The sequence below is a fragment of the Lacerta agilis genome, chromosome 5 (genome assembly GCF_009819535.1).
Source record: "Lacerta agilis isolate rLacAgi1 chromosome 5, rLacAgi1.pri, whole genome shotgun sequence".
In the NCBI taxonomy this organism is placed as follows: domain Eukaryota; kingdom Metazoa; phylum Chordata; class Lepidosauria; order Squamata; family Lacertidae; genus Lacerta; species Lacerta agilis.
In genome coordinates this window covers 40794549-40818170 of record NC_046316.1, presented here as the reverse complement: position 1 = coordinate 40818170, position 23622 = coordinate 40794549, and the positions used below count along the sequence as shown (strand labels likewise).

Here is a 23622-nt window from a genome sequence, read left to right as displayed (position 1 = left end):
CACACCACACAGCACTTCCATGTCATTTTCTCAGCACAGTGGATTGTATGTGTAGTTTGCACAGTACACTGACTGCACACAGCTTAGGGCAACAAAAAATCAGGCGCACTGAATCCATGATACTAAACGGCTGTACCACACTGACTCCCACAAACTTGCTGCTAGCAACCAGCTGCAAAATGGAGCCAGCACTGAATCTGTTATTAATTGGATCTGAAAGCCAGGAAATGTTCTGCAAAATACACTGATGCAGGGTGGCTGATGCCAGTGCAAGTTTTACCCTTTCCATGAAATACGCTGCTTATTTCGTTTCTCTGGCACTCATTATCATCACGTTCATTTCATCTGCTTGTCTTCCCCCTCAACTCCGAAGTGTTGCAGGAGCTCTGCAATATATGTAAGCTGATAGTCTTGCTTGCTATATCACACTAAAGCCAAATGCAGGTGAAAAGCTTAGTATCATACTGGAGAACACAAGTAATTGCCTTTTTACTGAGGTCTGGGATGAGCAAGGTAAATGCCACAGATAAATGAAACCAAACAAGATATTGATGTTCCTGGCTATATTACCCCATAGCTTGTAAAGTGGCGACAGAAATGCACTGTAGATGGGCAGCGTCAATGCAAAAAGCATGAAGCAGAGATTACAAACAAAAATTTCAGGTGAACTAGCTTAACAGTCAGCTTCCTTGAATGATCAAACATGCGGGACTTGAGGAAAAACCTGCAGTAATCAATTTACATAAAGCATATTGACTATGCTACTGAACAGCAGAGGCAAAGAATCACACCAGAAGACCACAAAACAAATAGGAATCAGAATCAGAAGGAGTACGGTTCCCCATTATTTGACAAAGGACCAAAATGCAGCATTTAAGATAACCGCCTGGTATTGAAAGCACTGCAATATTTATTTAGTCTGCAAGGATTATAGGGTCTCTGAAACATGGAGACAAAAGGTGGATAAAAATGTGCAGCTGTTAAGATGCTGTTGCAGCCAACAAATCTGACAAGAAGGGCAGGAAATAGAACTTTTAATGCAGTGGACTGACAAAACATCCAATGACAGAGCTGAGAAAATATTTCCCGCTCCCAAGCTCCTGCATCCAATATTTTGGCAGCAGCCCTGCTCAGGACTTATGATAATTAATAATAGTAGTCAAATTTTTAATTGGAGACTCTATATTTGCTGCATCCTGAAATGAAGCAAAGCACACCAACTTCTAAAACTTGGTAAGATGGTTGACAAATGAGGATGAGGATGGTTGACAAATGAGGATGGATGGCAATATCATGGTTATTAAAGAAATAGCACTAAAAATGTCTGAATTAGGATGAGAGACCTACCTGACACACATGGCTCAAATATAATTACAGTATATACTTGCTAAATACCTGTACCAGTAATCACTTATGTGTGGGTATTTCCTATTCCAGGACAACCTTCAAATGTTAGTCACCTGCACCACTCATTACAGCACTAATTACATATACCACCCTCTGATATATTCTCCATGCCAAATAATTGGACAGGGAATTTGAAGTATGCTGCATTATTCATATTACATGGGGGGGGGGGGGACACTGCATAATGGCATGACTAAGAATTCAGTCACACACCATTATGTTTATCTCTATCGTTTGTGTACTCTCCAAAGGAAGTTTGGTGCTCTTTGGTCCTGTTTCTCTATGAAGATTCACACATTCACACATCACACTAAATGTTTCGCCATGATTTTTTTTTTTACTGCTCCTGTATAAAACATACACAACTAAGCAAGCAAGTAAGCAAACAAAAGACACCAACTAGAACATGAAAAATAGGTTCTGGTCCAACTTCATACCCACGGTGCTAATTTTCTAATTGGCGAGGTTTTGCTATTATTATAGATATGGAAAACATACAAAAACTTCACAAATACATACTATACATACAAGACCCTACAACGGAAATGAAGAGTATATGCAGGATTCTCTGCCATTGCAGACGTTTTCCCTTTAACCTGTATGAAAGTGATGCACCAGAGGGGGTGAGGAGCTGCCAACACAAGCAGGAATGGCATTGGCATAACATAAAAATTGTTATATTCTTTTAAAAAGTCAATATAATGAATTATAATTATATAATGAATTATATAAAAGTCAATTATAATGAATTATAATCAACCACTATTCTCCTTAAAGGCTCAGAGAGTACTCAGTTGATGTGAATATTGCCAAATATATGTCAGTGTGGTGGTAATTTTTGATATTTTAACTACATCCTCAGCATGTTTTTGTAACTTTTCTAGTTTATTTGATTTACTGTTCTGAGACACTCTTCTTCAATCTTCTGAAAAGGTAATCCACTCCCGTCCCGTCTATAGCATAGCTGCTTAATTGGCAAGTGTACAAAATACAATTACATTGCATACAACTGACAATGCTGCTTATGGGAATACCACAGCTCAGGCATTCAGTTTTATTTTGCACTTTTATCTTCATTAAGCAAACTGTTCACAAACGCCGCTTGCTTTTACTGATGTAACATGTCATTTTGTTGTTTATCAAATCATCCTAGGCAAATCATCTAAACTGAAATTAAAGGAAGTTTATGCAAGGTTAAACACACATACAAAAAGCAAAAAACCTTAAGTGCAATTAGTTGCTTATAAGCAAAATTCCAGGTGTCAAGAAGTCACTAACACCTAAAAATGTGGTCTTGATGACCGGTACAAGTTTCTAAAAAGGGCAAAAAGCAGGTTCCTCTTCCTTGTCCCCCATATGTACCCACTCTGTCATCTTACTCCCTTTTTTCCCTTTACTTCACACATTTACATTCAAAATTAACCAGCTTCACCACAGCTTTGGTGATGCTTGGTCTAAACCCTTTCAAGCTTAAGTATGGCTGATCTTAACAAGCTGTTTGGCAAAGCTAGCCGAAATTGAAAATGTTTCAATTGCCGAAGAAGTATAGTTGTTTTAATGGCATTTTTGTATAAATTAGTTTAATCATGATTTTATTATTGATTTTACTGCTGTTTGCTTTATTGTTGTTATAATGTGAACACTTTAAACCACCCTAGGATTCTGATATATGAAGGATGGTGTAGGAATATAGTAAATAAAAAAAACAAAACTATGGCTTACTGAAAGAAGCCATCTTCATAAACCAACATTTTAAATTTGGCTCATTTCAGAAAACCGTGTACAGTTACAACTAACAATGCACAGGTTCAGACATAACACTAAACTGATCTGTTAGAAACAGAAGGAAAGATTTTTGATCTCTTCCTCACGGTTGCATCAGAGGAAAAAGATGAGAGCAAATGACCCCAAGGCTCATCTAGGCTCTTTCCCATAACAATAACCCATCATGCTTATCATTACTCTGAATTTAGCCAAACATTCTAATCAATTACAACAGCTTCCATGTCTGGTCCCCTCAAGGCAATCCTTACTCAGCTATTCATCACCCAGAGGTACTGCTGCTTATGAGTTTTTGCCTGCAGTTACAATGCATTGTGGATCTTCTAGTCTTAAAGTTCTATATTTCAACTGAACAGGACACAATCTAATCGCAGCATGTAGACTCAAAATAATAAACGTCTACTTAGCACAAAACAATGATATTCCATAATATTACAATATTACAAGGAAGGTTTCCCTTCAAAGGCTAAATTATAACACTTCACTTGTTGCTGTGAAATACACTCACAAAAAGAATGGAGGAAAGAGATTAAATGCAGTAAGTTTTTTCAAAATTACTAATACTCAACATTTCCAGTGCTTAAAGTATTTCACATGATTTATCTACTGTATTTTTAATCCTTACAACAATCCTGAAAGGGAGTCAGTATTATCATCTCCCATATTGCAGATACAGAGACTAAGCCCAAGAAACAGTGGCTTGTAGCTGCCTACTGCATTCATAGCAGAGGCAAAATTCAAAGCAGCGATTTCTCTATTCATAGCCAGGTTCTTGCAAAGCCACCTTGGTTGAAGCCAGGGCCAATCTAAGCAGCAGACCACCACCCTGTCAAGGGCTCTGCCAGAAATTACCAGTTAGGGTGAAAGGTGGCAGATTTTCATCCTGATTCGCTGGGACAGCACAAGTACAGGAATGGCAAAGAGGTCAAGGATCAGGTCCCTTGGAGGATCCAACGAGCTGTGGATCCCAAGCGCCAGCACCCCACCCACTCTGAAACACTGCAGACAGAATTCACTATGATAAGCGTTCCATCTGCGCAAGCATTCCAACTTGACAGGAATGATCGCCTTTCTCCTTTCCCCACATGCTGTAGGGCAGGGGTCCCCAAACTAAGGCCGGATGTGGCCCAATCGCCTTCTAAATCCGGCCCGCGGACGGTCTGGGAATCAGTGTGTTTTTACATGAGTGGAATGTGTCCTTTTATTTAAAATGCATCTCTGGGTTATTTGTGGTTCATATTTTTTTCAAAATATAGTCCGGCCCCCCACAAGATCTGGGGGACAGTGGACCGGCCCCCTGCTGAAAAAGTTTGCTGACCCCTGCTGTAGGGGGTTCTCCTACCCTTCCAAGTCAGTTTTGGAAGCGCAACAGGCATACAAATGGGAAAAAAGCCCAAATGTGCATGGCTTCCATTGAATCCTGTCCCCTGTTTCAGTTTTCTGTTGGCTACCTCCAGTAGTCATTTCCCCACCCACTTGGATGGAGTTTAGGTTCTGCTGCAAGCCTACAACAGAGTCTCGCCCCACCAGCACTCCTCTCTGTCTGCAATAAAGATACCATTTGAAATAAAGATGTTGAAAGAGGAAAATCTTTAGCAACTCACGGAAAAGACAACACAAGAAGGTGCCAGCCTGACAATGCAACAGGAGAGAGATCCAAAGGGTAGGTGCCAACACACTAAAGGACTGGCTTTGGCATCATGCAAAATGGCCCTACAGATAGGATGGCATCTGCAGAATGCCCTGCAGAACAGAGTGATTGGGTAGGCATGTAGGGGGTGAAACATTATTTTAGGTATTCTGATCCCAAGCTGTATTGCACACCAATACCAGTGCCCTAAACCCAGCGCAACAGCTGATAGGCAGCCAGTGCAATTCTTTTAGCAGCAGCATAATATGATGGTGGGACGCGGATAGCGCTGTGGTCTAAACCACTGAGCCTCTTGGGCTTGCCGATCAGAAGGCTGGCAGTTCGAATCCCTGTGACGAGGTGAGCTCCCATTGCTTGGTCCCTGCTCCTGCCAACCTAGCAGTTCGAAAGCACGTCAAAGTGCAAGTGGATAAATAGGTACCCCTCCGGCAGGAAGGTAAACGGCGTTTCTGTGCACTGCTCTGGTTCGCCAGAAGCGGCTTAGTCATGCTGGCCACATGACCCCAAAGTTGTATGCCGGTTCCCTTGACCAGTAAAGCAAGATGAGCGCTGCAACCCCAGAGTTGTTCGTGACTGGACCTAATGGTCAGGGTTCCTTTACCTTTTAATATGATGGTGACATATCTGCCCCTGTGAGTAGCTGAGCTGCAAAATTGTGCACTAGCTGCAATCCAATCTGGAGGTTACCAACACTTGGAAAAGAGTGGTCAGGCTATCCTAATATATAAACAGCCATAGCTGTCTTGCCAATTTAAGATGGCAAAAGGTTCTCCTGGCCACCAAAGTCACCTGGGCTGCTAGCAACAAATATGGGTCCAGGAGCACCCCTAAACTATTAATCTGCTCCACCTAAAGCAGACAATTGATCAATTATCCAAATTCAGGAAACATCCACTCACAGAACATTAGCTTCCTAACATACAACCTGAAAGGTATAAACTAAAAACAACACACACTGAAATGATGAAAACTTCCTCAAAGTACAGATTTACATCACTGTTGACTTTAGCACGGCTGAATACGTGCTCAGGAAAAAACACACAAAGAAACCCACTCTACAATCCTGCAACTGCAGAATCCAACCCAAATTTGAATTTAGCTGAAAACAAAAAGTCTTTTTCCCCAAACTGAATTGCTAAGATCAGTTGAGGAAATAAATGGACAGCAACTCACATGCTATCACGCTTTAGGGTTTTGTTATGATGGGACACCATTCTATTACTGTTAAGTGACCTCAATTTTAAACTTATGTTTTCAATCATGTGCAGTGTTTTCACAAGATTACCCTTGGCACTAGAGGCTTTCCAAACTGGATGACAACTCAAAATGCTGCTTATTCTAGAGTTAAATTACACAGCAAGGAATTTATTCACACAACGGTCATCCAAGAAAATACAGATTTCCTATAATTTGCTCCATTCTTTTTCTATCACCTTTTCAAATAACTGCTAGCAAGCTTTACTTCGACACGTTATACTTGACTGGCATGCTATCCAAAATAAAGAGTGTGTTCTTTTCTATTTTCTTTACCAGTATGCGTGCACAGTGGAATGTAGTAGATGTTGATTCTTTAGAGACTGGACTGCTCTCCCAGCTAAAAAGGACCAAAATTTGAGCAAACAGAGATGCAGAGAAGTTAACATATGGCAATCTTGCAAACTTCACATGCCTGAATAAGCTCCTCTCCCCCCCCCCCCCCCGGTTAAAATCTCACTGAAGTGAACTAGTTTTAGAAACCGACCATGACTAAGGATGCAGGAGATCTATAAAAACAATACCGATTATCAAATAACAGGCCTGTAGTTGAAAAACAAGGGCACGGGGACGCATAAGGGGTTTAAAGGCAAAAGCTAGGTTTTCATCAGCACCCAGAAATGAAACTGTACAGAGTAAAACAATAAATAATTGACTAAAAATTAATTAATTCATATTTTGCTAAAGTAGAAATCTGATGCACTCTTACCTGGGAGTAAACCCAACTGGGATTTATTTCTGAACAGACATGCAAACGAATGTACTGTTACTGCTCAATCAAGGCAAGATAAAGACTCCAGTTCGAAGGCTTGATATTTTTGGAAAGATTATCCACTACAATTGCAACAGCCAGAGTCCACAAACCTAGTTGGCCACATCTACACACAGCAGGATTATTATTATTATTATTATTATTATTATTATTAAGGATTTTCTTGTTTTACAAAGGTATATGCAATGTCTCTCTCGTATTTTTCCATGCGGCGTTTTTACACATCAGTTTCGTTTGTTGAGACATTAGGAAGAAAGGGGGGAGAGAGGTGGGGAGATGGGTGGGATGGGGTAGCGATGTTTCTTCTTTACTTAATATATGTAGGGTTTGGTGTCAGCGTCGTTTGTGCAGGTTCTCTGTTGTTAGCTTGTGCTCCTTTGATGGTGAGAGAGTTCAGGGTTGGCATAAGGTGTGATTGTTCATTATTGGTTGGCTGCGGTGGTCTTTGGTTTCCTGTGTGAGTGGGGTGGGTGAGTGTTTTTGATCAGGCCATCCATATTGATTTGTATGCTGTCAGTAGATTTTTGTCATTGTCTTTTTGGTTTCTGTTGGAAGCCGCCCAGAGTGGCTGGGGAAATCCAGCCAGATGGGCGGGGTACAAATAATAAATATTATTATTAAATATTATTATTACATGTGTGATGAAAGGGAACCAAACCGGGGTGAAGTCGTCTTCTTCTGTTTGTCCCCGTGTCTGATTCAGCTTACTGGTTAGTTTTTCTAGTAGGGCTCTTTCCCATACTACTTGGTACCGTTAGTCTATGCTTACTCCTGACAGATCTCTCCAGTGTCTGGTTATGATGTTTCTGGCTGCAGAGAGTAGGTGGGTTATTAGTTCTTTGTGGTGCAAGTGGGCGTTGTTATCTTGGAACATGTTTAGTAAGACCAATTCTGGGGTGATTTCTAGCACTTGCTTGGTTATCTTACATATTTCTCGTATGGTTGTTGTCCAGAATAGTTGGATTTTTGGGGCACTCCCACCACATGTGGAGGTATGTGCCTGTGGATGTGCACCCTCTCCAGAAGTTAGGTGAGGTTCCTGGGCGTATTAGCGCTATTTTTCTTGGTGTTAGGTACCACCTGTGGGTTAGTTTCAGTGAGTTCTTTTATTTTCATTGATATGGATTGAAAGGGGGGCTAAGACCACATTCTAGTCCATTGGGTGGGGTTGATTTCATATCCTGTTTCCTCCTCCCATTGTTTTTTGTGCTAACCAGGGCATATGGGTGTCTTCTAGTTTGTCTTGTATTTCCTGTGTTGACAAAGGTTATTTTTATAGAAGTCTGTTAGGCAATGTAGGCCTTTGGTTTGCCAAGTTTTTATTTGAAGGTTTTGTGCTGCATGGTGGAATAGTGGGTGGTAGGCCAGGGGAATTAGTGGTGTTGGGGTTGGGGATAATTTTCCAGTTTCTGTTTTCCAAGCTTTGAACATGGTTTGTGTGTATCTGTTAAGTGTTGTGGGTATTTTTCTTAGTTTGTTTGGGAGGAATGGGTATGCTGTGAGGAGTGGGTATGCTGTGGTGCTGATATTTTCTATTGTGTCCCTAAGTGTATCCACTGTTTTGTCTTGTCTTCTAGTATATACGGGATTATATGGTGCATTTGGTTGGCTTTGTAGTATGTTTCTATGTTGGGGATTCCCCATCCTCCTTCTGAGGTGGGGAGGTGCAGGTATTTGGTGCTTATTCTTGGATTTTTTTGAGAGAAGATAAAAGAGTGTAGTTTTCTCTGCCATCTGCGGAGTTGGGTTGGGGGAATCCAGATTGGGAGGGTATGAAACAGGTAGGTTAGTTTTGGGAGGGTGATCGTTTTGATCATGGCTATTTTGTCCAACAGAGTGGAATTCAAGTTGTTCCATCTCTTTAGGTCTTTGTTAATTTGTTGACATAGGGGTTTGTAGTTGTGGAGGTATAATTTATTGAGGTTTTTAGTTATTTGTACCCATAGATATCTGAACTTGGTGTGACAGTTTTATCTTGGTGATATTAGTGAGTTTTCTTTGTCTGTGAGGAGGGGTGTTGAAGCACATGGCTTCTGATTTTGCAAAATTTACTTGTAGTCCTGACACCGTTGCAAATGTGTTGAGTTCTCTGACTAGGAAAGATGCTGTGTTTAAGGGATCTGGTGTGGTGACCATTAGGTCGTCTGCAAAAGGCCCTAATTTATAGGTTCTGCCTTTTATTTCCACCCCCTTGATGTCTGTAGCTGCTCGGATTTGGATTGCTAGGGGTTCTAGGGACAGGATAAATAGGAAGGGAGACAGTGGGCATCCTTGTTTTGTGCCTCTTTGGATTGCCAGGGTGTTTGAGACCATATTATTGATTCTGCATTTTGCTGAGGCTTGGGAATATATCTGTTTGAAGATTTGTAGGAAGTTGGGTCCAATTTTCATGCTGGTTAGTACTGCTAATAGGTATTTCCACTCCAAGCAATCAAAAGCTTTGAGGATGTCTAGGGACATGATTATCAATGGGAGTTTAGTTGCCTTTTTTGTGTTCGATTAGGTTCAGTAGTTTCCTGATGGGGTCTGTAATATTGCGACCAGGGACAAAGGCAGTCTGATCTGGGCTATTAACTTGGATAAGAATGTTTTCAGGCGGTTGGCCAAGATTGATGTGAATATCTTGTAGTCTTGGTTTATTAATGAGATCAGGAGGTATGATTCTACTTTGAGGCTGTCCTTCAGTGGTTTTGGGATGGAGACTATTTTGGAGAGGGTCCAGGTTTTGGGGATGGGCCCTCCTTTCATGATGTCATTAAATAGGCGTGCCATGTAGGCCATCAGGGGTTCTTTGAATTTCTTATAGAATTCTGCTGTGAAGCCATCTGGGCCTGGGGCTTTGTGTGATTTTAAGTTTTTGAGGGCCGTGTCTATTTCCTCTGGGGTAATAGGACTCTCCATGAATTCCTGTTCCTCGTTAGAGTAGGCATGTTCAGTCCTTTTAGGAATTCTCTGATATTCTTCTCAGATGGGTTACGGGAGGTGTATAGGTTGGAGTAGAATTCTGCAAATTCTGAATTTTATTTCTTTGGGAGAGAATGTCGTGTTGCCATCTTTTTTGGTGATGCAGTGTATTCTTGCTTTGAGTGCTTTTTTCCAGCATCTATTTGCTAATAGTCTGGAGTTTCCCCCTCCATATTCATAAAAGCGCTGTTTAGAGTATAGAATGTTGATCATTATTTTGTTGATTTCTAGGGAGCCTATTTCTCTTCTTTTTTGTTCTATAAGTTGGAGGAGTTTTTTTGGATCCTGTTTGTAGCGCGATGAGAGCGGTGATGTCTTGTTCTAAATTGTTAATTTTTGAGGAGGTTTGTTTTTTAAGGAGTGCTTTCTCTTTTATGGAAGCTCCTTTGGTAACCGCTTTCATTGCGTCCCATAAGAGGGGGGTTGTTATATTGTCTACATCGTTTTCCTTGAAGTGGTTTTGGAGAGTTTTTGTGAGACTCTCTCTAATTTGTTTGTTTGTGGTTAGGGTGGGGCTGAAGGAACACAGCAGGATTTTTAAAATTATTGCTGCCACAGGCCTCTTCCATACCTCCAGTTCAGTGTAGGCAGCTATTGCTATTGAAGGAGAACGGTTCAGAAGACTCCCTGGGTGTCCCAAAACAGAGATGTAGTCCCCGAAGCGCCCACAAAATTATGTTCCTAATCCAAAAAACAATTACAAAAATAGTACTTTTTTCTTGATACACACTCACTTTTACAGGACCTGTAGATGATGCTCTCAATTTCACATTCATGGCAATTTTTGTCATTTTTTTTATTTTTTTTATTTTTTTTATTTTTTAGTAAGAATTTTATTGGTTTTATTCAAAACAAAGAACAACAAAACACATACAACAACACAAACAACAATCAAAACATAATGAAAAACAAATACAAACCACCACTAAAACACCAATAATTCTTTTTCAAAAAACAAGAATTTTTGTCATTTCCCAAGCTGGGTTTCAAAACCACAAGCAAGGCTGGCGTGGGGGGGGGGAGCTTGATGAGTGGACCATTTCATTTGCATAGAAGCATCTGTGGGCACAGGAGGGACTAAGCTGTTCTCCCACCCATACATTATTCCCAAAAAGAAATTTCTTCATCTCTACATTCATATGGGACATGACCCAAAGTAACACAACAGTCCTAACAAGAAGTCTGGCGTGGGTGGAGACTACCATGAAACAATCGGTGTGACCAGAAGGAACACAAGCTGCCTTTGCTAGCTCACTTGTCTCTTCTCTCTAGTCAGCAATGGTGACTAGGCACAGATGTGGGAGAGTGAAGAGAGGAAGACCAGAATCCATCCTGGGGCCTGGCACTGGTACAAATCATACCTCTTGCTTTCAAAGCAGGGGTTCCCAAGTTGTAGTCTAGGAGCTTCAATCAGGTGGTCTGTGGCAAGTCCACATTAAATATTCATATTAACTTTTAACTGTATTTCAGGGCTTATTTTATTTCTTACACTGCATTTTACTGTATTACAATTTGAGTTCCACTGAATTCAAATTGCAATACAGCAAAATAAGAAATAAAAGCAATAAAATAATTAATAATTAATACAGCATGTAGCACCATGCATTACAATTGCTACAACAAGCAGAAAAAAATAGTGCACCAAGACCTCAACAATTTCCCCAGCGTTCTGTGGGGCAAAAAGGTTCAGGACAAAAGAAGTGGGGCCACAATTCTTTCCCAGTTGTTCTGCTTCCGTGTAAAGGTGAAAAAACTCAAGTATCTGTACCTGAAACTGCCCTTAGTAAACTCCATACACAAACAAGCCTCTTAAGTAAACACACCTAAAGAATTACATGAAGCCAAGTAAACAACGTTTTGATATCCTACATGTAAGCTGTGCTATAGAAAAGCCCTTTCCGTTGGAAACAGTAGCTTATATACAGAACAAAAAGTCAGGTCCCTGCCCTGAAGGAGCTTACAATAAACTATTTGTCACCGGGGAGACAATGGGAGAAGAGAAGGGAGGCAAGGATAAATAGGGGGATAGAAGGCCTTCAGACACACATATTTAGGTTTAGTACGCAAGGTGGATTTACCACAAGCTTCATGGAAAACATGTGGCAATCTGAAGGAATGGTTTCACAAAGGGTTTTGGAGGGAAATCTAAGCATAAGGGGCAGGGAAAGCAATTTAAAGACACTCCAGAGCACTCCAGACACTTCAGGATGCTATGGTGTGAGGAACAAATGTCACAGGCAGTAAACTATGAAGACTTGTAAGAGAGAGCCACAAGGGGAATTGAAGGGAAGGATGTGGGTTTTGTGCTGAATCCAAGACAGGATAGAAATCCAAGGTGGAGCATCATATGTTCTGAGTAGCATATGCTTCACATGACATGGAGGCATCAGAGCGGCAGCATGACAACAAGAAAACAGTCAAGAAAATTACAGCAGTTTGGGTGGCAGATGACTAGACTGCAAACCAAGGTTTCCCCTAGGAGGGCAAACAGGAAGCGTATAGTTGTACAGAGAGAAGCAACATGTCTTGGCAATAAACTGAAAGGGTTTGGGGGGGCAGGGGTAGAAGGAAAAATCAAAGAATGGACCGGGGCTTTATGCTTGGATATGGGGAATATACAAGGAGAGAGAAACTTGGGAGGAAAGTGCATTAAGTTGGTCTCAGACAATGATGAAACATCCCACCAGAGATATCGGCTAGGCAGTTGGAGATCAGGTGGAAAGGTGGACAGAAAGGTAGATCTAGGTTTCATCAGTAAATAGATAGTATTGAGAGTCATGAGATTTGACGAGCCACCCTGAGTCACGTAAGAAGAGAACCAGCGAGGGCAAAGACATGGAAACACAGTATGAAGAGAGTCAAGTAGGAGGGAGTGATCAACTGTCTCAAAGGTAGCGGAGAGGTTAGGGAAGATAAGGACAAAGTGGAGACTGCTGGATTTGGCTGAAAGATAGATTTCTGTGAGAGCCAGGAGAGGACAGATTGTTAAGGGAGCTGGAGAAAATTAAGGCAGCGGGAAGACTTTAAGAGCTTGCTGTTGAAAGGGGAAACTGGACAACTGTCAGGAGGACAGGATAAATTAAAGGATTTTGGTGAGAAAAGGGGAATAATGGCAAATGGTGGCAAGAAAGGGAAAGGTAATTTATGTGGTTAAGAGGAGCAAAATGGCAGAGAACATGACAACCAGAAGCTCGGAGAGGACAGCACTAGAGCATAGGTGATGAGATCAGGGTACTCAGCTTGTTAAGTGAGAAGGGAAAACAGAAAAGGGTTGAGGAAGTGGTAACAAAAGGGAAAGCTTGGAAAGTATGAGTGAGTAAGGAAGAGAGATTGGACCAGATAGTGCTGCATAGAACCTACTAAAGCTGTGTATGAGAAGAACAGATTTCACCTGCTCTCTCCCTCATCCCCCAATGCAGCCTCAGAATCTGTTCTGGAGGGTCGGTGGACCCTCTGGAGCAGATTTTTGGGGTGCTTGTGGAGGTCCAGGGGGGAGGCGAGGAAGATGAAATCCATTGTACAAGCCTGTTCCTTTACACAATGTTGGATTCTACCCAGTGTTTTTGTTGAAAGAAGAGATAAAGTATTTGGCAGAGAAGGAGGGGAGAGGAGAAAGGCAGGCCTTAGTTAAGCATCAAAGGTAAGGAAAAGGGAATGAGGAAACTTAAAAGCTGGTGTGCATTAGGATAATGGAGTAGGGTGCTTCACAGGGAAGTTGGCACAGAAGGAGGAAGGGATGAATTTATAATGGACAAAATCAGACAGCACTTTTGTTCTCTTTTACAGATGTTCAGCAGAATAATATAGTTGAACAGTACCTACATCTTTTCAATATTGGAGTTATTTAGTAACTTTGAATCAGTGCACATTACCACAAGTCTTCTTAGAGCTCAATTCCATAAAGATTAGGTCTCCACTCCACAGATTCCCTTACTATGCTGTGCTTCAGGGCCCTATTCACTTCACAATTGGCAGGCACTGCTGCAAGTAAATAGCAACTAATTGTTTGACAACACTACAGGTGTACATGTGCTGGAGCAACCAAGGTGTTCCACATTTCCCAAAGAAAAGCTTCACCAATGCTTATTATTATTATCATTATAATTTCTATACCATTTTACATTGTTAAGGAAAAAATATCAAAGTGGTTTACAGCCTACATTAAAACACCAAACAATCCAGAAGAAAACTGCAGAAGAAAGTCAAAAACTGTATAAAGTATGCATTCAAAACAAAATAATTAACAGGAACCTAAAATTTATCTCAAAGACATCAAATCAAAACATTACAATGAAGGTCATGTACAAAATGCACATTTAATGCAGCAAAGTTAACCAAAAAAAATCTACCTTGAACATTTCAAAAGAAAGCATTACTAAAGGAAGTCAAATATAAAATGCACGTTTAAGGCAGCATAATTAGCAAAATAATAAAATATTATCTTAAACATAGAAGATATTTGCTGTTGTTGCTGCCAACAGAAGTTCATGTCAGGCAGCAGCTGTGGAAGCTCAGGCTTGATGACCTCGGAGACACCAAGAGATAGCCAGGACATATTTAAACATGTCGTGCCAAAAGTAATAGATACCACTTTTTAAAAACTTATCTGTATTTCTTTTTAACATCAGAGTATTAAAACAGGTGAAAGGAATTCTTGTGGGTTCCAATAAAATGTTTGCCTCTGCAGCAGTACTGTGCCTCCACAGGACTGTCCTACCAAAAACACATGATTATCAGGATGAATTTCACATACATTTTTCATGAGTGATAAATAAATCAGGATATTAGATTCCTGTTATCCATGATCATTAATCTTTGCCGAGAAAGTCATGGGAACCTGCAGAACCAACAGAGATCAGAACAACATAATCGAAGTTCTGGCAACAAATCTGAAAGTCAGCAAAGTCTTACCCAAAATAAATTTAGAAACTTATATTGTTAACATATGCCCACAAATTCTCTCTGTATTTCTTCATTTGTAGCCCTTAGAAATCCCTTACTCTGGAAGTGTCATTTGTTACATTTACATCCTACCTTTCATTTATCACAGAGCTTGGAAGCAAGCAAACACACGATTCCCAGGCAATCTCCCATCCATGAGTTAACTACAGAGTCAGAACCCCTTTGACTTCAGCAAAATTGTTGAGTCAAGACTAAAGGTGGTCGTGCTTCACATGGGAATAAATAAAGGGCTGGCTTTTCTCACCACTAGCAACCAAGCACTGCTCTTAGGTGTCTGGGATTAAGCAAAAGGACATACTCTATCAGATGTGTGACTTCCAGGCTGGTTTAAGACCTCCCAAGCACTATTCCTTTCCTGAAATTAACACCTGAGGGAGGGCAATGAAACAAGGAGAGAATGGTTAAATAAAGACTCCACTGAAAACATAAGCCTGCTTGCTTGGTCATTTGTGACAAGTAAGAATTGCCTCCAGGAAATAAAGGAGGGAAACATTACAAAAGAGTGTGGTTGTTTTTAGCTTTTCCCTTTTGGGCCACAAGATGTGGGAAGGGCAACAGCTCAATGCTAGAGCCTCTATTTTGCATGCCAAGGGACCTACAGTAGGTTACATCCTCAGCATCTTGAGATAGGGCTGGGGATGTTTCCTGGGTGAAACCCTGGAAAGCCACTGCAAACAATACTGAGCTAGATGAAGCAGCTTCCTATGTCCTGAACATGGGCATATGGGAAAACAGTTTGTGGACTAGTAGCTTTTATCTGGAGAGTAATTTCTAGTCAGTAGTGCTAGCAAGATGACTTGATGGGCATCTGTTGCTGGGTATTACCTTGTCTTCTGCAATCTGTCAAGTGCGTCCAATTCAGAATTTGCCATTTTTAAGAATGTAATGAGGATGTTCTCACAACAGCATGAATTGCTAAAGTATTATCCGTACAGCAAGCACCCAATCTGACAGAAAATTTGTCTTCACCAACCTCAGCTGGAATAGATCTCTATCTGTAGCCTTCGTCTAGGACACAGCACATTTAGACTTGATGCTTTTTAACAATAGGAAGATTATTAGCACTGGAACCCAAGACATGCTCACATAAATTATGTTGACAAGTCCTCTCTGCTAAAATGACAACGTTAAAAATGAAAGCAAGTGGCACCGTTCTGCTGTTACTGCAAACTCCTCTCAATTTTTTTTCCTCCATTTAGGAAACACACAAGGGCAAAGGGTACAACTTGGCTTTCAAAAGTGATTCATGACAGGAATGCCTTGGTATTAACTGACATTCTGGAACTGGAGCTCTGCAAAAAAAAAAGTCACTCTGCAAGAGTTATCCTGTTAAATTGAACCTAAATAGAAGCACACTATAAAGAAAACTGTCGATCAAAGACTTGTTCTATATTGGTAAGTTACAAAGCCATACTTTAAAAATAAACGGATAAGGGAATGAATGGCATTCAATTTGCACTACAGAGCTTGACACACTGAGAACCGATTCAGTTTATGGCAGTAGATGCATTTACCACATTTACACCACTGTCCCTGATGGGTAACACAAAGTCTGAAGGGGAAACACAAGACAGCATGGAAAGGCCAACAGTCACATGTACCCAAATAAGTAGAAAACACATGGCAGAAACAGAGTCAATCTTGGCTCACCAGGATGTAAACACAGTGGCAGTGAATGGGTGAAGGATGCCCTTTTCCAGCAAGCCCTCCTTTACTCCTGAAGACCCTTTCTTGCCTCTACAGGAGCCACAGCTTATTTTGCAGAAGTCCTCCTCCAAGAGACTATCTAGGCATACATTGTGCACTCTCTAACTGTCTACTATCTCACTTCCTGTAGACTACAGCACCAGCTGGACATGTCCTCCAATGTCTAGAGCCAAGTATATCCCCCTATTATGTCAGGGGTAGCTTTCATGGTGCCCTCCAAATGTTTTGGACTCCAATTTGTATCAGCGCCAGTCAGTATGGACAATTGTCAGGGCCAGGAAGTAAAAGACAGGACAGAACCCTTCTGCTTAAGTCTGAAATCTACTGTGAGGCAAACTGCAATGGTATACAGGCTAGCTGAGGAATGCGTAGAGAAGAGCACTTCTCTGTATTCAACTATGCAGCATTCAGTCAGAGACTGTCTCTGTGGCAGCTTAAGTGTTCCTGCCAAAACCTTTTCTTCCCAACCTTTGACCTCAGGGTCAGCATCTAACACTGCCACTTATTAAAGAGAGAGCTCCCTTACAGGTTGTCTATTTAAATAAATAAATAAAAAGTACGTAGATTTACAACCTGCCACATAAAACTGAAAGATTTCAGGGTGGCTTACAACAAATAATGTAACAATCCCCCATCTGCCCCGCCCCCAAAATGCCCATAAAATGTTAACATAGGATGGCAGTTAAAACTTCAGACTATGTCCACTAGGCTTGCCTGAGGCAACGTTGACAGCAACAGCCTCGTAGTATCCAAGGCCTGGAGCAGCTAAAACTAAGAAACCAGGGAGGGCATCCTGAGAGCATGAAAGAGGCTGATATGTGAGAGACGATAAAGAAAAGGTTAATCAATTCAGGTTTATTTTATTTTGTCAGGGTGCAGTTCTAAATTAGACAGTAGTTCTATCATAGAGACAGCAGGACATATCCCCAAGAAAACAAGGTCATTTCCTGTTATTTACAGAGCACAGAACACTACTTACGCAGGTGTATTCAAGAGCAAGGCCTAAGGAGTTCAGTGAAACTTACTACCAGGTGAACGAATACAGCAACTTTCCTCAACATGATGCCCTCCAGATGTTTTGGACTATACCAGGCATAGGCAAACTCAGCCCTCCAGATGTTTTCAGACTACAATTCCCATCATCCCTGACCACTGGTCCTGGTAACTAGGGATCATGGGAGTTGCAGTCCCAAAACATCTGGAGGGCCGAGTTTGCCTATGCCTGGACTACACACTGGCCATGCTGGCTGGGGTTGATGGGAACTGTAATCTAACACTTCTGGAGAGAAACAAGGTGGATTAAGGGTTATGGGATTGCAGTCTTAAACGTTTTAACTTTTCCTATCAGGGAAATGGGAAACACCTGCAGGTGTTGTTTGACTCCAATTTCCATCAGAGACAGCCAGCATGGCCAATGGTCAGGAACTGGAACTGCAACTTACTTTGAAACCGATTATCTTTTGTTTCAGAAGTAAATAATAATCCAGGATCAAACAGTCTGAGATTATGAATATTTGCATTACACTGTCACGTAAACCAATTCAGTCAGACGAAACCTATTACGAAGCTTTTTCTAGCTTGAACCACGTCTGTTGCGAGTGAACCTGAACCAAACCGCCACCACCCAAAAAAATTAACAGTTTGGCTCTGTATTCATGAGTTTTCATATTCTGGAGCTTCCAGTTCAATGATGCTTTCAAAATAATAATTTATTTTTCACAACTGCGTTCATTATTCAGTCTCTTCATCATGATGTAAGAAATGTTTCATGGGGTCATGCTAGCTGCATGATCCATATGATCTTTTTTTATGGAAGTATTTCCAAAAGATGGAGTTAGAAGCAGTTGTCTAATTTTCACCTATGAACATTTGCAGATTTATTAATATTTCCACACAGCCCAAACTCTTAATACGTAACTAAGAGTTGCAGCAATGCATTTTTCCCTTAGTAAAATGTTTATAGTAGACACTATTTTGCCTACAATGACAACTTCCTTTTATGTCAATTTGAGATGGAATAAGAAGTTACTGAAGAAAATACATTGCATGCAGATTATACTATATTCTGAACAGCAGCTTGTGTCTATCAAAAAAATTCACTCACCAACTCCACAGTTGGAAAATTTATGTGCTCTTATAAAAGAGCTGAAAACCACATCTACAAACCGTCAAAAAAAGAATTTTACGAATCAGTTATATAAATGAAACGTCTGGAATACTATCAGCTCTGAAGTACGTCACTACTGTATTCTGAACCAACTCTTAAAATGCAACCGTTTTTCGTTTACCTTTTTGAAGTACCTTACACCATCATCCTTCAATGCATTTAAAAAAAACTTCTTTTTCTAACCAACTTTCACTAAAACAAGCACATCATGGATGAGATCAAGATCTAGGCTACATTCAGACATAGGATTCTTAAATATCAGTTTTACTAGTTATAATGCTACCACTTCTGTCCTGATTTCTAATGTTCCTTTTACACTGTAGAACCTGTTGCATTATGGAACTGTGGCTTTCAATTGATATGTTGCACAAAATTTCAATCACACCAGGCATGAATGTCATCAGACAGGCTGCCACTCCTCCACTTGCTCCCCCATGATTCACCACATGGTATACCAAAAGCAAAGCACCACCCAAAATTTCATTACATGAGCAGTGGGGATGTGATTCATGAAAACCATGGGAAACTTACAACTCAAAACTCCTGTGGTTCTGTGTTTAAAGAGTTGTTTCCAAGGGGGGGGGGGAATGTTTACAACACAAAAATGAGCAATAAACTTTCACTAGATTCTACCAGATTTCCAGAAGTGGATTTTACATCATGTTAAAGATCACATAAAAAGAACAGGTTGGGAAGACAGAATAAAGTCGAGGGGGAGTACCGTTTTGTTTGTTGTTGTGTTGTGTATGTTTGTCCTTTATACTGTAAACTGCCCTGTGATCCTTGGATGAAGGGTGGTATATGAGCTTGTTAAATAAAAAAGTAACGTCTGAATGCAGTCCTACTGAAATCCTTGGAAGCTTAGGTCCAGTTAGCTGAAATTGCAAAATCAACTGGTTTTAACAGCATAGACTGTTTTCCCAAATATTCATCAACACTACCAACAGCAGCAAAGACAAGACATAAAGACCAAAAAACTAACATTGCCTCTCTTTCTGGCTTAATTCTTAAAAATAAGAAAATATGCTCCAAGTATAGAAGGCATCCTTATATGTATTACAGAAATATAGTTGCTTTATTTTTTGTCCCTATTACAATTGATCAACAGCACCTGGCTATACTTTCATTAATCTTTATGCACATTTATTGGTGGTAATTAACTTATAAGAAAAACTATCAGCTTAAAAGTTACTCTTTTGTTGTATTTCTCATTTCTTATGCACAATATGGTATCAACTGAAATACTTAACAATACTGTACATGAAATCCACATTTTGTTTTGCTTTTTTAAAGGGGCAAACCTTTCCTGAAATAGATTTTTGAAACCACCTGCCAAGCTAGGTTTGGGTCAAAGAGCACTCTTCATGGATGAATCACACTAAGTAATAGGCTTTAATCTACACAATTACACTGATATTTTTTTAAAAAGAGATGAGTCTTTTTTAAAAAGCATGACCCCCCCCCCCAGGATGTTGAAGTTATAAACCCTATAGGGGTTTTTGTTTTTGTGGGAGGGAGCTCCACTATATCACATTCCACAAGAATTATAAGAGAGATTTGATTTCCTGGCACAGATGTATACTGAATCAATATTTAGACACATACAACATAAAGCATCTTGGTGTAATCATGTGATGTGTGTAATAGTATTTGGAAAGGAGACAATTTTATACCAAAGAGTTGGTCAAGAGAACAGGAAAACTTCAGACAATTGCAAGTTAAAGGGTCAGATGTAAACGTCTTATTTATCCCTGAAAATGCCTTGCCTGACCAGCAGCAGTGATAGGTAGAGAAATTGTGTGTCCACAGGAGTTGCTAAGGAGCTGGTTTACACATTGATATTTCTCTGCTTATCTCCGCAGATGGCAACACCTTTCAACAACCCTCGGCCATTTCATTCTTGGAGACACAGCACCTCACTTTGAAATTTTCCATTTTAAAAGGAGCCAAATGATGTTTATTACTGCTCTCTGTGTTTCAAGAGGTGGGGCAGGCAGGGAAAGGGAGGAGGAGATCCATACAAAGTACGCGAACAATCAAAATCAGGTCTTCCCCTCCCCCCCAAAAAACCACAAAAAACCCAGCAGCCGTTATTAGCAATATGGTATGTAAACATCCTCTCTGGCAGCTCGGTAGGGGACATTACTTCATCATTATTAATTTTTACAACCGAGTGGCCGAAAAACAAACAGAGCTCTGGTTATGTAGCTTGGGCAGCGAGAAGAGAGAAGAAATCCGCTTTCTCGTGAGGGGTAGTAAGGCACACACATACCCTGCACGGCCACTATGCAAACGTCACAATGAAACTAAGCAGAACGCTTCCCCAGGAAAGAAAGGGCTTTTAAAATCTCCACGCAAAGCAGCCCTCTCCACAGATGGTGATGCCTTGCTCGCAAGCCCCCGCCCCCGGTTCCCGAAGCGCCTCCGAGACCCATCCGGATTTTCCCGGCGTTGCTCATTTCCACCCTTTCTCCCCAAACCCTCATCGCTCTGCAACTGTTTGCTCTGCAAGGCTCTGGCGGATCCCGCTTTCGTTTTGCCCACAAAATCAATAAAGCGCCTTCCACGCCCGTCCCGAGCCCCACCCCCCACCCGCCTCGCTGCAGATCTCCAAAGTAGTTTAAAAAGAGAAAGGGGAAGAGAGAAAAGGAGGGTGTGTGTGCGTGTGTGGAGGGGGGGGGAGAGGGTCGAGACGGATCCCACCCAGCCGCCCACCCTCTTGCAATCGTTTCCCCTTATCGCCACTTCCAGCAGCAGGAAAACTTTCTCCGGCTTGCATTCAAGTACAGCGGCGCGGAGCAGGAGGGGGAAGTGCGCCGGGCCCCCGAGTCGGCTCTGGGCAGCCTGGGGAGGAGGAAGTCCCCGGGCTGGGCGGCGTGCAATGTCTGCCTGCCTCTCTCCCTTTCCCCCCCCCTTGATGCCCCCTCACCGCTCCCTTGTCTTGGCCGAGACTTTGGCAGCGCTGCAAACCGTGGGTTACCCTGCTAATCTGCTGGCAGATGTTGTCCATCACACTCAGCACTAAGTAAACAATGCAGAGCCCAGCAAAACAAAAGATTTCCACTTCACCTCATTTAACGTCTCTCACTTATTCTCCGCCTAAGCGGGGAGGGAAGGGGGGATTTTTAAAGGATGAAGAAAGCGGGCAGCAACTTATTGTCATTTTTTTTCCCTCTCCACCCCCCTCCTTCCGCCGCTTTCCTCCTCCGCCGTCAGCTTTTCGCCCTTCCACCATACAGCAGCAACAGCAACAACAAAATATCGGCTCTTTTTATCAGATTCTCGGTTTTGGGGGTTTGTTTGGTTTTTGGTTTTTGTTTTTTTTTTTTTTTTTGAAAGCGGGGACAGGGAGAGGCAAGCGATCCACTTGTTCCGATCTGCCCCACTTTGGCTCTGGAAAGCCAGTGCAATTTTGCCACCCCCTCCCCAAAAGAGAATTTTTTTTTTTAATGAGACTGTGCGAATGGGAAGGTGGGGGAGAGGAAGGCGAAACATCCACACAACCCAACGCGCGCGCGCTTAAGCACAAACCTGGATCGGAAAGCCTTTTCGACAAATCCACACACACACACACCTTTCCATCGCGCTGGGTGGATGGGGGACAGGGAAAGCGGCATTTGCCCTAAACAGGCACCATCGCGGCGGCGAGAGTTGGATGGAAAGGGGCTCCGCAGACGGATTAAAGCCGGCCGGAGGGGGTGAGGTCTGACCAAAGATGTCCTCACATTTCAAGCTTCCCCTTGTCCTTCTCCCCCCCCCTTTCCCTGGATGGCGCAGTGAAGCGAAAGCACTTGGACACTAGCACGGGCGCAAACATTACGAGGACTGCAGGTAGGTTCTGAGCGGGGAGAGCGAGACTCCGAGCCCAGCCAAGAGAACCAGCTGGGGGGACTCGCTTCGGCTCCCCTTCGCCGGCTGCCTGCCCGCCCCGCTTACCTCGTCGTCGGGTTCCGAAGGTCCACCGGGAGCAGCCCGCCCCCCTACTTGGGCGAAAGCCGCCGCCTGGGCTCTCAGCGCTGCATCTTCCCCCCCTTGATCGATCGCCTCCGCTGGCTCCCCGTTCGCGCTCGCTCGCTCTTTTGATTATTATTATTCCCCGCGCCCGGGCTCCTGGTGCCAGAGATCCACCTTAAAATGAGACACGCACGCACACGCCGCCCCCCACAAAAAAAACTTAATCCTCTCCTCCTTCGCCCAGCTCCGGCCGCTACTCCAAGTGAGGATGGAGGGGGGGGGGAGAATCGAATGGCAACTTGGATTCTTTTCCCGGCTTTGTGTTTTTTTTTAAAGAAGTCTTTGGCTGGGGCTCCTCCAGCAAAAAAGAAAAAGAAAAAGAAAAAGGGGAGGGTGAATCCTCCCCCTCCCGGCTCCGTTTCTTCCTCCTCCGTTGTGCTAAGAGAGGTAGGGTCTCTCTCTCTCTTTCTCTTTTTTTCTTTTTGGGCAATAGGCGGGGTCTCTCTTTGCAAACCAATGACACAAACCCACATGGACCAGCCTCGCCCCCTACAGATACTCTTCACTGCAAATAGGCTTTCTCAGGGGATTAGTGGATCAGCTAAAGTACAAACAGACGCAGCAAGAAAGAAAGAAAAAAGAGGGGGGCGAGGAAGGGGGGGCAAGAAGAGGGAGGAGGAGCGTCTCTTGCACGGCGCTCTCTCTCCAACCCACCCACCCCCCCGTCCTACGGTTCCTCGCGTTTTCGACTTTCGCAGTTGGCAGGACTTGGGCGAGAGGAAAATTTAGGAAACGGGCAGGAACCGGCGCTGGGGAGAGAACCGGAAAGAAAGTGCAAAGCTTCGCCAGCGCCCGCCGCGGGAGCAGGAAAAAGGCGTTGGGTTCTTTCGGCGCTCCCCTCCCGCTTGGGGCCGAGGGAGCCCGGAGCCCGTAGTTGAAACGTGCCGCACGCTTTGCACCTTTCCCGGTTGCTACGTAGCTGGATCTTGCCCCTTCCCGGCG

At 42.4% G+C, this 23622-nt stretch overlaps 1 protein-coding gene across 2 annotated transcripts in view; it reads right to left on the bottom strand.

The window, feature by feature from the left end:
- Positions 1-23071, bottom strand: part of CTBP2 (C-terminal binding protein 2) — a 203407-nt gene extending 180336 nt beyond the window's left edge. The window contains exon 1 of one of the 2 annotated variants that reach the window (XM_033149441.1): positions 22603-23071. The gene's annotated coding sequence lies outside the window, so the exon portion shown is untranslated. The remainder of the gene's footprint in view (positions 1-22602) is intronic. The other variant, XM_033149444.1, reaches the window with a different exon arrangement.
- Between the last annotated feature and the right edge of the window lie 551 nt (positions 23072-23622).